Below are 14,660 nucleotides of genomic sequence, written 5' to 3' on the forward strand. Positions count from 1 at the left end.
TGGACAGTCGGACGGACCCCAAGGATCCACCTAAACGACAACAGCGCCACCGGCCATGGATGCAGTGGAGAATGTGGCTACGGTGGTAAGGCAAGCTCTCGCTATCCCTCTCTCTCTCTCTCTCTCTCTCTTCCTCCCCCTTCTCCCTTCTTATCCCCGGTGCTCTCTGTTCTTAGCAACCGCTCGAGGGCAGAAAGGTCAAACATATGCAGGCAAGGTAAGGAGGGGAGGGGTGAGGCTCATCATGTATTTATGAGGGAAGGGGGCAAAACGGATGGGCGATGAAACCAGGGAAGTTTCCCTCAGATCTGGCACAGTTAATCTAGATCCGATTAAACCGCCCATGCAGCTACCTTTTCCTTATTAACTGCGCACGCACAGTAACGTCCCATCCACAAACATCATGTCACATCCGACCACAGCGATGGCAAGCGCCATTCTGTCCCCCCGAGAAACCGCCTCAAAAGGCACGCCCGCCGTTGTCAGCCGATGGGAGGGGAATATCCCCAACCCAATTCCTTTCAGATTAAGGAACTGGGCACCGAGCCTGTTTTGGTCTAGGGGTTCAAAGGCTAGGCCCTCGAGGGTCTCGACAGCCGCCCCAGGACAAACAGAGTCAGGGATGACTATGGGTGAGCCCGTACATGGCCGAGGCCTGAGCAAGTGATCGCTCGGGATGCCCTAAGTCGTGTCTGAGACCAGCAGGGAGGTCTCTGAATGGGATCCCACCTTAGGGAGGCACCGAGCCCCTAGGGCCAATCGAATAGCCCTGGGACCCACTAGAGAAGCCCTCTGGTACTTTTGGAGTGCGTCTCTGGACCACCAGTCAACCCCTATTAAATGGGGCACGGGCCTCCACTTGGACTTATCCGATAACAGCTCACCGGAGGTGTCACTGCTCGCGCCCACCGAGGGTAGCCTGACATACCCCACTCCTCCTTCCGAACAAAAAGGATGTGTGAGGGCCACACAAAAAAGACAGAGAAACTCCTGATCGCCCTCTTGCTCCGCGTAGAGGCTCGAGGGCTCTTCCTGCATACACGCCGAGGCCCAACAACCCAAACTCGCACTTGGGGGCTCAGCAAAACGCAATAAAGGGCATCGAGCCCATTATAGTCCAGGGGTTCGAAGGCTGGGCCCCCGAGGGTCTCGATAGCCGCCCTAGGACAAACAGAGTCAGGGGTGACTATGGGCGAGCCCGTACATGGCCGAGGCCCGAGCAAGCAATCGCTCGGGATGCCCTAAGTCGTGTCCGAGACCAGTAGAGAGGTCTCTGAATGGCATCCCACCGTAGGGAGGCACCGAGCCCCTAGGGCCAATCGAACGGCCCTGGGACCCACTAGAGAAGCCCTCTGGTACTTTTGGAGTGCGTCTCTGGACCACCAGCCGACCCCTATCGAATGAGGCACGTGCCTCCACTTGGACTTACCTGATAACAGCTCACCAGAGGACGGAGGTGTCACTGCTCGCGCCCACCGAGGGTAGCCTGGCATACCCCACCCCTCCTTCCGAACAAAAAGGATGCGCGAGGGCCGCACAAAAAAGATAGGGAAACTCCAGATCGCCCTCTTGCTCTAAGCAGAGGCTTGGGGGCTCTTCCTACAACCAAGCCGAGACCCAGCGACCCGAAATCGCACTCAGGGGCTCGGCAAACGCGATAAGACCCCTCGCTCAACATGAGAAAAGCCCCTGGAGGAATAAATCCACTCCTCCAGGGCCTCGGGGGCTACACCCGGCGGGTGCGCTCATGCACACCCACCGAGGCCTCGAGTACAAAACACCATCCCGCCAGGAGCTGTCGCGAGCCAAGTCTCATCAAAACCTGAGGAAGAGCGCTCACACTCTCCCCAAGGCTCGGGGGCTACTGTCGGGTACCATAAAAAGGGGTCCCCTAAGCAAGAACCGAAAAAATCGCTTAGACCCTGTAAAAATCAAAGCCAAGGGACAACTACCGGCAAACCCCCACCTCATCCGAGGCTTGGCTGGACCGCCCGGCCCACCTCGAACAAGATCTAGGCTCACCCGAAGCGGGCTCGGCCCAAAATGAAACCACGAGGCCTCAGACGAGGTACCGATTCTCCGCCTCGCTCGAGGCCCCCACGTAAGGCCTCGGACGAGGTACCGATTCTCCATCTCGCTCGAGGCCCCGCATGTAAGGCCTCAGACGAGGTACCGATTCTCCGTCTCGCTCGAGGCCCCGCACGTAAGGCCTCGGATGAGGTACCGATTCTCCGTCTCGCTCGAGGCCCCGCACGTAAGGTATCGGACGAGGTACCGATTCTCCGTCTCGCTAGAGGCCCCACACGTAAGGCCTCGGACGAGGTATCGATTCTCCGTCTCGCTCGAGGCCCCGCACGTAAGGCCTCGGACGAGGTATCGATTCTCCGTCTCGCTCGAGGCCCCGCACGTAAGGCCTCGGACGAGGTACCGATTCTCCGTCTCGCTCGAGGCCCCGCACGTAAGGCCTCGGACGAGGTACCGATTCTCCGTCTCGCTCGAGGCCGGCTCGGCGACAACCCCGTCGCCTCCGCCTTGACCGATTTCCCTGATAGAATGTCACGTCCAACTAACGCGTTCAACCACTCCCGCGATGTCAGTCGAGCGATGGCTCGATACAGCAGAGTGGCCGATGAGACGTAAGTCACATCAAAGCCATGCCTTCCGGGACAGGATGGGGCAGGGGCTACCGGCCGCTGTGCTCGGCGCTCTGCCCACGACTGACACCGGTACTGCACTGTGCTACCTAACCCCTGCTTCGAGGACAGCGCGGCATGGAGAGTCATGTCTGGGTTCCTGTAGCCTCGGAATCAACGTATAAAGACCAACTGCTCCCTCCGAACCTCGGCTATCCGCTTTGGGGTCCCTGTAGCCTCGGGACTCGCGCCCGCCGAGCCCCCCACGACGGTTCAGCCTCGGCACCGACTAGGCCTCAGCTCTCTATGTCGTCAGCATACAGCGACCGGCATGTCGTCTGCAGTACGCACCATACCCTGCGCCACCACAGGAGCTCCCACGTCGCACAGGATCAGGCATGACCGGAGCGTCGCTCCAGTGCATCGAGGACAAGGCCGCTCCACCGACAATGCCGCCACAGTGACAAGTTACAGGGCTCGGACATGTCGCCTCTGTTCACACAACGCCACGTAGCAAACCCATGTAACGCCCCTATGCCTCCCTTCGACTATAAAAGGGAGTGACCGGGGCCGCTTCTAGGGCACGCACAGACACACAAACTCACGAGACACAGAGACAGACACAAACACACGCACAAGCAACACAACGCTCTGTAACTCACACCCTTCCTCATCGCAAGAGATCAACATCTCAAGCAACTCACGCCACTATGCAGAGACCTGGGACTAGCTCCCTCTCTCGCCCAGCTTGTAAACCCCTACTACAAGCACCTCGGTGCAAGGAATACAAGATCGTTCTCTCAGACTGGACGTAGGGCACCTATTGCCTGAACCAGTATAAACCTTATGTCTCTTTATATCACCATCCGGGATTAGGGGCATGTAGTACATTTTCACTAGTTGGTTGAGGGCCTGCCGGTTCAAAACACCGACAGTTGGCGTGCCAGGCAGGGGATCTACTGTGTGTCAGCCTCGTCATCCCGACAAGTTCCGGATGGCAGACCCCGTGCGACCACTGCGTCTCGGCACGGTGATCTGGTTCGGGAGCCTAGAGTTCATGTCTCTAGGACATGAGTACGATATGGTACTCCTCTCACCAAGAGTCCCGCCGACCGACGACGACATCACGCCCCAGCAGCCTAGGCGCAGGCGGCGCCCAGGCCGCCGCTCTTGTCGCGTTCGCCAGGCGCGGCGCGGGCGGGACCACCCCGACACCGCGCAATCTCAGGGCGACGCGCCGTGCTCCACCGGTATCCCATGCCCGGCCATTGGTACAGGGTCCCTGGTTGGGGACCTGTCTAGCCTGAGCCTAGACAAGGGAAAGACGCCGGTGGCGCGCGGCGACGCCCCGTCATCAAGCTCTGCCCCGCCACCTCTTGAGGAGTCGCCTCCGGCGGAGCGGAGCCCGGCAGCGACACCATCCCCGTACCCCTTCGTGTTGAGCAATGCCGCCGCCGCTTATGCTTCCGCCCACGCTTCCGCTCACGCGGAGCCCTCAGGACGCCACCAACGTTTTACCCTCGACTTCGTCGCCACAACCTCGATCTACACCCACACTGACTCCTTGGAGGAGGACGAGGCGTGGGCCGGAGCAGACTTCTCCGGGCTTCGTGACCTTGAAGCCCTGCGCCGCTTCCTGGCCGCGAGCGACTACTGCTTTGGCTACTCCGACTCCGATGACGAAGGCACTTACGACCCCACTTGCGAGTGCTTCCACGTCGAGCTCGGGATGCCGAGCACGGACGATGAGGATGAAGGGGCAGGTTCTCGCTCCCCGCCCCCCGAGGGGGTGGGCGGCGCCGCACCCCCACGCGTCGAGCCCCGAGCAGCGAGGAACGAGAATTGTGGTTTTTTTTTTGACGGAGGGAGTACAATTAATACACAGCTTATATCGTGTGTTAATCTAGTAGCTAATCGAGTAGTGTTCGTTCATCCTTTTTCGTCTTCCTGCAGAGTGATTCCCAGGACTCTGATGGCCACTCCTGAGGTACCTATCTATTTGCATTACGTGATGCATGCATATATAGGCATATAGCCAGCATATCTATAGAATTTGCTCCTGCCGTTCTGGGACATACCACACAAGTTTTTTTTTTGTTTTGTTTTATGATGATGATGCTGTCCGTCCGCTCCTTTTCCTTCACTCTTGAGATAATCGGAGAGACGGCGGGGGAGGTGATTGCGGTGGCGGACATGCACCAAAGGAAGGCAGAGATGGCGAGGCAATCTGATGCGTTCATAGCCCTGCCTGGTGAGTAGGAATTTAATATTGTGTGCGTGCAAATGATAGTATGATATGATACTGACGAAATTATATGGGGGAAGTGGTCATGATTCATGAATCCCCTCGACGTTGCGCCTTAGTACTGATCAAGACAGTTCTGTATCTATGACTGATGACTCTGACATTAATGCAAGCACAATAAAACAAGTATAGTACTAAATCCGTTCTAAATTATAGTTCGTTTAATTTTTTTTTTGACCTCAAGTTTAACCACTCGTTTTATTCAAAAATTTATGTTAAATACCATTTCTTTTGTCATGACTTGCTTTATTAACAACAGTTCTTCAAGAATTACTTAAATTTGACTATGTTTTCATAAATTTTTTAAAAAAGACGAGCGGACAAACTTGAGGTAAAAAAAGTCAAATGAATTATAATTTGGAACGGATGGAGTACTATGTACTGTATGTTCCACGTGCTGTACTGCCGGCCGGATGGAAGTCCACACGTATATTAGTACATAGCAACAAATTAAATAACCTGCATTCATGCATGTATATGCTGGTCCATATAAAATGGTCATCAGAACTATAGAACTAGCTCTGGCGTGCGTACATGGCTGAACTATCCTGGCCTCATGCATGGGGACCGTTTTTTTTTTCAGGAGGATATGGAACGCTGGAGGAGCTGCTTGAGATGATCACATGGGCGCAGTTAGGCATCCACCGTAAGCCGGTAATTAATTAATCATAACGATATGCTGCGGCATTTATATATCCACACACACACACACACACACGATGAGTATATATAGCTAGAGTACTAGATATGTATGTGCCTCGACGATCGGTCTATACATATATCGGCTTCTCTCTCTCATATCGTCTTCATCAGGTTGGATTGCTGAACGTTGATGGCTACTACGACTCCCTGCTGGCGTTCATCGAGGCCGTGGAGGACGGGTTCATCAGCCCCAGCGCTCGCGGCATCGTATAGTCCAGGCTCCCACGGCGCAAGAACTCATGGACAAACTTGAGGTATATATGCCTGCTAGTAGGCACGCTAATTAATAAATCTTTCAGTGATCTGCAGATTATATGCCTGCTGCTTCTGCATCATCACTAACTATACATACATATATTATTATTATACAACAGGAATACGTCCCGTACTACGACAGAGTTGCCTCCGGGCTCAACTGGGAGGCGAGGGTCGTCGTCGTCAAGGATGCAGGTGCTGCTGATTCAGGGACGATCAGCGTTTCAGGCATATGATGTTCGCATGCAGGCCGCCATGATTAGTAACTTGTCAGGGCACTCTCAATGCACAAACCATTATAGTTTCCTTGAAAATTGTACTATCATCTAAGCGTTTTGCTGATGTGGCAAGGTAGTTATTGAAGAGAGAGAGCAAAAAATCATAGAAACCGGGTCTAAATTAGAAACCATGTCTCCATGAGAACCAAGACATAAAGGGATGTGATTGGTAAAGAATGGAGAGAGAATCTATGTAATTGGGTAAAAAATTGTTCCGTAGAAATTTATCCATTGGGACCATGATTTCTACATGTAATTTTTATGGAAATTCAATAGGTATAGAAACTAAATGTAGTTTTTAACATTGGAACTGCCTTTAGATCGCTCGGAATGCTGTGTTTGTGCGCATGTATGGTTAATTAATGTATTGTAGTCGTATACTCGTAGTAGTAGGAGCATTTCATATTTTCATTTGAATTAGTTCGGTAGCTTAAGAATCAAAGTAGTATATGGTGTTGTAGTGGTAAGAGCTTTAATTGGGTTTTATTATTAGTCAACGCTTTTTTATGGAAGTCAATTATCGGTTCTCACGATCAAAATCCAAAGCTACTGTAGATCGCAAGAGCTATATATAAAGTAAGCTACTTTTTTTATGAAATAGGAGGGGTTTGACCCCATACTGGATTTTATTTAAAATATAAAAAAGAACAAAAGTACATCAAGTAAGCTACTCAGGGCCCTATTCCGCTTACCCAGAAGCTGGCTTGTTTGACTTCTTTTTTCAGCCGGAACAATGTTTTTCTCTCCTAACAATTTAGCCATAATAGTATTTTTCAGGCAGTTTCAGCTAAAATTCAGCAAGTCGAACAGGGCCTGGGTATATGGGCTGAGCAACCACAATGTATATGGCTGAGTAGTCCTGGGTAGCTTTTGTGTAAGTGGGGGCTATAGTTATTGTTGTTGCCATATCGCTGGACTTTGGTTGTAGAAAAAATATTTATTTTCCCACCTCCATCTCTCTCTCAAACCTATGGTCACAGCAGCCACAGGTGCCAGAGGCAAGGGAGAGAGAGCGAGGAGAGAGAAGAAATATTTGTTTATTTCTTATGGGCAGTCTAAAGGACTATGGATACCTCTAGTTATGGACTGCTTTATAGACTACATCTATAAAGTTTTAACTAGCTGGTAGACAATATTTTAATGTTTATGAACTACTTTTCTGGAACATTGCGGTTGCTCTTATATCATATCACTCTCTAAATCCCACCATGTCATATAAAAACATAATACAATATAAGTCACCAAATTATTTCACACTTCCTTTATTCTAAATTATAAGTCGATCTGACTTTTCTAGATACATGGTAAAAGCATTTTCTAGATACAAGACACATCTAGGAATATCTAGAAAAATCTCAAAACATTATAATCGATGTCAAAATACATTTTGAAAACTTTCCGCAATGAAAACACGAGAGACAGCAACCAAGTTGAATGCATAGTATGAACGCATTCATCATTAAATTTATGTTCCATTCATGTTCCTTGCGTCTCATTTTTTTGTTGTGGAAAAACAAGCAAAACATATTTATTTAGATATAGATATAGATATAGATTATATAATGGTTTTACCATTTTCTACATCTTGATATTTTTCCTCTTTTTCTAGAGCTAATCTTAAATTTTCAAGCTTATAGGGATATTTTTATGAGATTTGAATATTGTATTTGGATTTGTTGTATCATAATCTCTAGTATGTTAGAAGCTTATAGATTTCTTTTTATCAAAAAAGCTTATCATGTATTTACATATTTTTTTTTACCTATCGGCACTTGTTTAGATGGGCTAGGACTAAAGATAGTTGGCTAACAATTAGCCTTATGCATCAAATAAGCCCTAGGTATAGATATAAATATGGATATAGAAGAATTCAGAAGAAGAAGAAATAGACCACGGCAATAGTTTCTATATCTATAATAATAAAGAGGCAAAATTTTCGGCCATTTTTTTTCGTCCACCCCCTAACTATGGGTAGTCCCAAGAGTTTCTTCCATCTAACTTATATGACCCTAGATAGTTATGACAAGTAAATCTCTTCGAGCCTAAATAAACTTATTAAGAACAGGAATCCTAATTCAAATAGAAAATAAATTAGATAAAATCTTTTTTTTTTCTATATAGCAAAACATCTCTTTCAATCTGGACTTTTACTTCGCTGTATGTAATCGTGCCAAGGAGCTCTCTGGTCAGTCCGTCGACCCCTCCTGTCTCCTCCAACTCTAAATCGACATAGATATCAAATCGGTTTCGTCATCATAGAAGTCCTAAGCGAACGTGGACACCCGCCCACCTTGCATCATATTGGCTCTGTTCGCTGGTCTAAAACTTAGCTGAAATTAACTGAAAAAATTGTTCCAGCTGAATTATCGACTAAAAAAAGAAGCCAAATAAACCGAATATGAGGCAAGCCGAACATTACTATCAAGACGACTACTATTCAATAAAAGTGCACGGGACATGAACGGACATGGAAAAAGGAAATTGAACACAAATAAGATCAGTATAAGTAAGCCAAAAAAATAAATCGGACGAGACAACGCGAACAAGATCGGCAAGCCGCGTGAGGTCGTCAATGGACAAGGCGAACAAGATCGGCGAGCCGCACGACGTCGTCAATGAAGGCGAACAAGATCGGCGAGCCGCGCGACGTCGTCAACGTCAATGGACAAGGCGAACAAAATCGGCGAGCCGCGCGACCTCGTCAATGAGGTTGTTCCTAGGGTCGAGCTCCTGCAGTGAGGATGAGGACAGCCTCGCGTGGCGAGGTGGTCGAGCCGTCGAGGACCTTGGCGATGCGGTTGGTCGGAGACAGAGCTAACCCCGGTTCCGCGCGGCGAGCTCCGGTGCATGCATGGGGCCCTTTGCCACCACGTGCACCAGCTACGCGTCGCCGCCAGTCTCCTTGCCCAATCCGGTCGCAGCCAATCTTCACCGTCAGTCGCCTCACCGGGTCCGTGATGGCCGGGTGTGCTGCGCTAAGACGCCCTACCTCGTGTGCAGAGCAAGTCGAGACAGGACGCTACCGCGCGAAGCGAGAATGCCAAGCAGAGGAGCGAATGCGATCCTCGTCCACCATGCGTGTAAGCTCCATGTCGCCAGCAGGTTGTTGGAGACTCTAGATCTGGGGACAGGCCATCGTGTTCCTGAGGTCGAGCTCGGACCAAAGAGCGAGAAGAGGAACAGAGGGGCGATGGGAGAGCCTAGATGTGGATGAGACATCGCAACGAGTGAAACGAAGGGGGGAAACAAATAGAGGTGGGACTGTGGGAGGAGACGACGATGCTCTGCTACTGCTATGAATCAGTGGATGGGCCGGGAGCTTCTGGACGGAGGGATACTTTTGCCTCCCCAACCCCCCCCCCCCCCCCCCTATTTTGCTTCTTTACAAAGTTGATTCTCTATTTTATTGGTCCTCACTAATTTGGTGAACTCTGCTAGCATATGTCAGCTGCTTGCTGACGAACTCTGCTACACCAACACCTGATCCCACTTACATGATCACATATTTTGAGATAAAAATTTGAATTGTGCAAATATTTAGAATGGATGGACTATGGAGTAGGATTTATCCATGTAGCCATGTGAAATCCATCACGTGAAAGGTTCTCAGACTCGTATAGCATAAATAACCCTATCTCCTATTGGCATCACCGACTTGCCACAAGATCGATTACACAATGTCTACGACGATATAGTGTCCCACTACGAGATGCGCCCAACAATACTACAGTGTGTGACTCCAACATGTATTGAGATAGATGACGTGATTTATAAACAAATCTCCGAGCCACAGGTTGTTTAGGTGACTACATCATAAGCTATAGGTTCCGCTGCAACGCACATACACGATTTACTATAAATATTCTATTATGACTCTTTGAACCTTGACCCTTCTCTAATAAGCAAATATTAGGTATGGATATTTTCATGTGTTCTTATAGAAAATCGTGAAAATTGATATTTAACTCTGCCGACACATGAATAGGGTGGAAACTGAAGTTATTATGTTATATCGCGTGTAAATATTTATGTCTTTGCAACGAGAGAGAAAATCTATCAAATTTCTACTTTAATTTAATATGGAGTTAAAAGAGCATTGTCATATTATTACCAATACCAATTTATATTACTGTTGTCATGGACATCACAAAATAAATCATAAAATAAAAATCTATCAATACATATATTTTTTGATGTTTTTTCTCCTATTGCAACGCACGGGTATATTTTTTAAAAAAATTAGAAATTCAAAAGTGACTTAATTCGCAAGAAAAAGGTGAATTTTTTATCCAGGGCGAACGGCCGTGTAAGAGCTTCAACTCGTTAGTTCCACGGGCGCCTTGGGCCGTGGGCGAGCCGGCAACTGGCGTTTTGCCCGAACAACTGAACTTAACCAGGCCTGGAAAGTAGGACCAACAGCGAAAACGAGCCTAGAAAAAACCTGGGCCGCAAGGGCTCAGCCCAAATATAACGTAGCCCCGGGTTCCCTAATCAAACAGGAACACGAACAAATCGGGCCCTAGCGGATTCTTGGATTGCATCCCGAGCGTCGACGCCGAGCACAAATCAACCCCCCTCCGCCCGCGTCCCCGGCACGAGTAGATGGGCAGGCTTCGGTGCGTGTCGTTTCTCAGCCACCCGTCCCGTGGAGGGGGAGACCAGGGCGGCGGGGCCACGCCCCGGCGAAAGGATATGTGGCGCGCCCCTGCGCCGGCGTGTCGCGTGGTTTCGGTCGGACGCACTCGATCTGCAGACTGTCGGTTCGTTTTAGGTCCCAGGCACAGCAGGCAGGCACGCGATTGGATCGCCCGTCCGCCACGGAGAAAGCGGTCCTGTTGGCTTCGCTGAAAAGCGACTGTTCGCTGAAAAACACTTTTCGCTTAGTGAAAAAGTACGGCTCACAAGCTAGGCGGGATTCGGCGCTGTCGGGAAAATGGAATGTCTATTTTCTATTGCGCTGGATGCAAATTCTTGTGGTTAACATACTTGAGCAAGGGTGAAGAGAATGGAGGAGATGCCAGCGTCGGTCAAGTGACCGAACGTTGGATCCAAAAGCACCGGACGCTGACTGCCTGTGTCCGGTCGCGCTGATATGGAGTGTAGCAGTAGCTGGAGAGTGACCGGACGCTGGTGCTGCGTCCGATCGCGTTCGACCGGATGCGTCCGGTCATGCTCGGGAGCTTACTGGAAACGACCGGACGCTAAGGGTCCAGCGTCCGGTCAGTTGAAGCTGCTACGTCCGGTCAGGTCAAGTGACCGTTGGAATCGGGACACGTGGCCGTCTGTGGACGACCGGACGCTGAGGTCCAGCGTCCAGTCAACACGACCGGAGCGTCCGGTCGGCCCGACCGTTGCCCAGTGAAGGGGTAACGGCTAGTTTAGCCCTTGGGGCTATAAATAGAAGTGGCCTTCGGCCATGCCTGGCGGGGAGCACCTTGGGGGACTTTGTGTCCATGCTTGAGAGTGCTTGGGAGCCCTTCATCTCACACATACTTGATAGTGATCATTCGATTGTGAGAGTGAGCGATTCTAGTGCGATTGCATCGTGAGGTTGCATCGAGTGGCACTAGGTGATCGAGTTGCAAGCCGGTGGTGCTTGTTACTCTTGGAGGTTGCCACCTCCTAGACGGCTTGGTGGTGGTCTCCGTCGAAGCGCGCAAGAAGCTTGTGCGGCGCTCCGGAGAAGTGCTTGTGAGGGGCATCGTGCTCGCCCCGCGGGAGCCGCGAAGAGCAACTCTAGTAAAGCGTGTCATTGAGCTACCCTCACTCAAGGGGTAGGTTCTTGCGGCGCCCGACGTGCGGGCTTAGCGGGTGATGCTAATTAGCCGCCGAACCACCAAGTGAGAGGTCGACACAACGGGGACTAGCGTGTTGGTAAACACGTGAACCTCGGGAGAAAAATCATCGTGTCAACCTCGTTCTTCCCGTTGGTTTGCATCCCCATTACACAAGCTTGCAATTACTTTTATACATATTAATCTTGTGTAGTTACTCTTGTAATTAGATAGCTTGTGTAGCTTACTAATTACCTTCTTGCTTGTGTAGCATAGAAGTAGCTCCCTTGCGTGGCTAATTTGGTTTTAGTAACCTTGTTAGTCACATTGCTTAGTTTGTGTAGCTAAGTATTTGCGCTCTCTAATTAGGCATTGGTTGCCTTGTTATTGAGCATTGCTAGTGAGCTTAGTTAGTTTTGCGCTTTTGCTTACTAGCATGTGTAGGAGCTCCCTTGTCGCTTAAAGTACTAGTGGCATAGGTTTGTGTAACCTTGCTCCTAGAATTGTTTAGGAGAGCTCTAGCTAGCCCGGCACCTTAGTTGCATAATTAGTATGTTTGCAAGGTGCTAGAGAACATATATAGTGGGGTATAGTCTTGGCTAGACCGATAGTTTTAATTTCGCATTTGTATCGGTTAGCCGACGCGATTAAGTTTTAGAAAAGACTATTCACCCTCCCTCTAGTCGTCATCTCGACCCTTCAGCGGGTATAGGTATGTTCCAGCAGTCCCCGTACCCGTTTACCCATGGGTGAAAAATACCCGGCCCAAAAGTAAAGAAGCCCACTAGCCCATGTAAAACCCTAGGAGCCGTCGACGCCTGGCCTCCCGCCGCTGAAAAAAATAGCGCCGCGTTTACTCCTCTGGCAAGTCTCGCTCTCACTGTCTCGCTCAGTCGCTCCTCGCCAAAAAAAAGCCGCCACCGAAAAAACAATGCTGCCCGCCCCTTGTGACCTCATCGCAGATTCACATCCTAGCGTTAGGAACTCACCACGACGCCACGCCATGCCGGCGACGGAGCAAGAACGGTGATTCCCCTTCCCCTAATCCCCTTCATATTTAGTCTTTGCACTTGCAAGCGCAGGCCGCAGGCGCAGCAGAGGCGCTCGTCGCTCGGCGCTCCGCGCCGCGCTCCTCGCCTTTGCCTCCTTCTCCCCCCACACTATTGCACTAACCAGCTCCTTAACTCCGGCGTCAAGGGACTTCGTGGAGGTCCTGGAGGACGGTGACCGCCTGAAGCTGCCGGATCCCGAGCTCGTCGACGCCGTGAACACTCCGAAGCTGCTAGATCCGGAGGTCCAAGCTGAAGTCACCGGCGGTGCTCCTGCAGCGGATCCGAAGAACGGCACCGGCGTCGGCAGTACTCCTGCATCCAAGCCCAAGAACGGGAATGGCACTGCTCCTACATCCAAGCCCAAGAACACCACCACTAAGGAGAAGAAAAGGACCGGCCGACCCCCTCTTTCTCTGGCTTCATCTCGGGAAGGTGCTGCTACTGCTCGTTCCGGCCGCCGCCCCTCTTCTACAGCCACATCTTTGGGTGGATGTGGAGCAGTAACTAATACTCGGCCTACTGGTTCTAGCCGCAAGTTGCTACAGCCACTGATGTAAGTAAACCCAAGAGTAATAGTGCTAGTGGCAGATTGTATTTATTGTGACTATATGCTTCTTCTAATTTAAACATAGCAACATGAATTATGAGTTACTGAATCTGCTATTGCCATATGCCCATATGTAAGCCATGTCCTGCATGCCATTCAGTTAGTTACATATTGCTTGTTTCCCATGTCCTGCATGCCATGTCTGTTATGCCTGATAAATTTTTTATAGCCTGGAAAAATTGTTTCCCATGTCCTGCATGCCATTTTGTTATGCCTGATAAATTTTTTTATGTGGCACAGATCGAAAAAAATGAGTTCTAGCAGTGAAGGTGAATGCTCACAAACTGCAGTTCAGATCTCAGAGCCTATTGAAATAGAAGATGATGAAGATCCTATTGAAGAAGATGAAGATGGTCCTGCTAGTGGTACAAAGAGGAAGCTCACCTCAGTGGTTTGGAAAGAGTTCAAGAGAGTTAAGTACATGGGCACAATAAAGGCAAAGTGAATGTATTGTTTCAAGAAGCTATCAGGTGAAACAAACCATGGAACTAAGCACTTACATGATCATTTGAAGTCGTGTACACTTAGAAAGATGAAGACAGCAGGGAACAAGACTTTGTCACAATCCTGTTTGAGGTTTGGTTCCACAGATTCAGGTACCGCTCAACTTGAAAACTACACATTTGACCAAGAAGTAGCTAGAAAGAAACTTGCTGCAATGATTATTCTACATGAGTATCCTTTGAGCATGGTAGACCATGTTGGTTTCCGGAGATTTGCAAGTGCGCTTCAGCCACTATTCAAGATGGGTACTAGGAATACAATAAGGTTTGTTCCTTAATCCTTACTGTTTGGTCTTGCTGCCATTGTAATTTTCGTATTCATTTTTTAATATTCCTTCAAAATTTTCAGGAAGGATATTGTGATGCAATATGAGCTGGAGAGGAAAAAAGCTATTGAATATATGGCTAGTATTGATTCAAGGGTGGCCATAACTACCGACTTGTGGACGTCTGACAACCAGAAAAGGGGGTATATGGCAATCACAGCCCATTTCATCGATGAATCTTGGACTTTGAGAAACATTATCATGAGGTACATCCCCTAAGGTTTC

General features: G+C 49.5%; 1 pseudogene; it reads left to right on the plus strand.

Moving 5' to 3' along the window:
- The first annotated feature begins 4,596 nt into the window (after positions 1-4,596).
- LOC136466078 (uncharacterized) lies at positions 4,597-14,145 on the plus strand (annotated as a pseudogene).
- The last annotated feature ends 515 nt before the right edge of the window (positions 14,146-14,660 follow it).

The sequence above is a fragment of the Miscanthus floridulus genome, chromosome 1, assembly GCF_019320115.1.
Source record: "Miscanthus floridulus cultivar M001 chromosome 1, ASM1932011v1, whole genome shotgun sequence".
Classification (NCBI taxonomy): Eukaryota; Viridiplantae; Streptophyta; class Magnoliopsida; order Poales; family Poaceae; genus Miscanthus; species Miscanthus floridulus.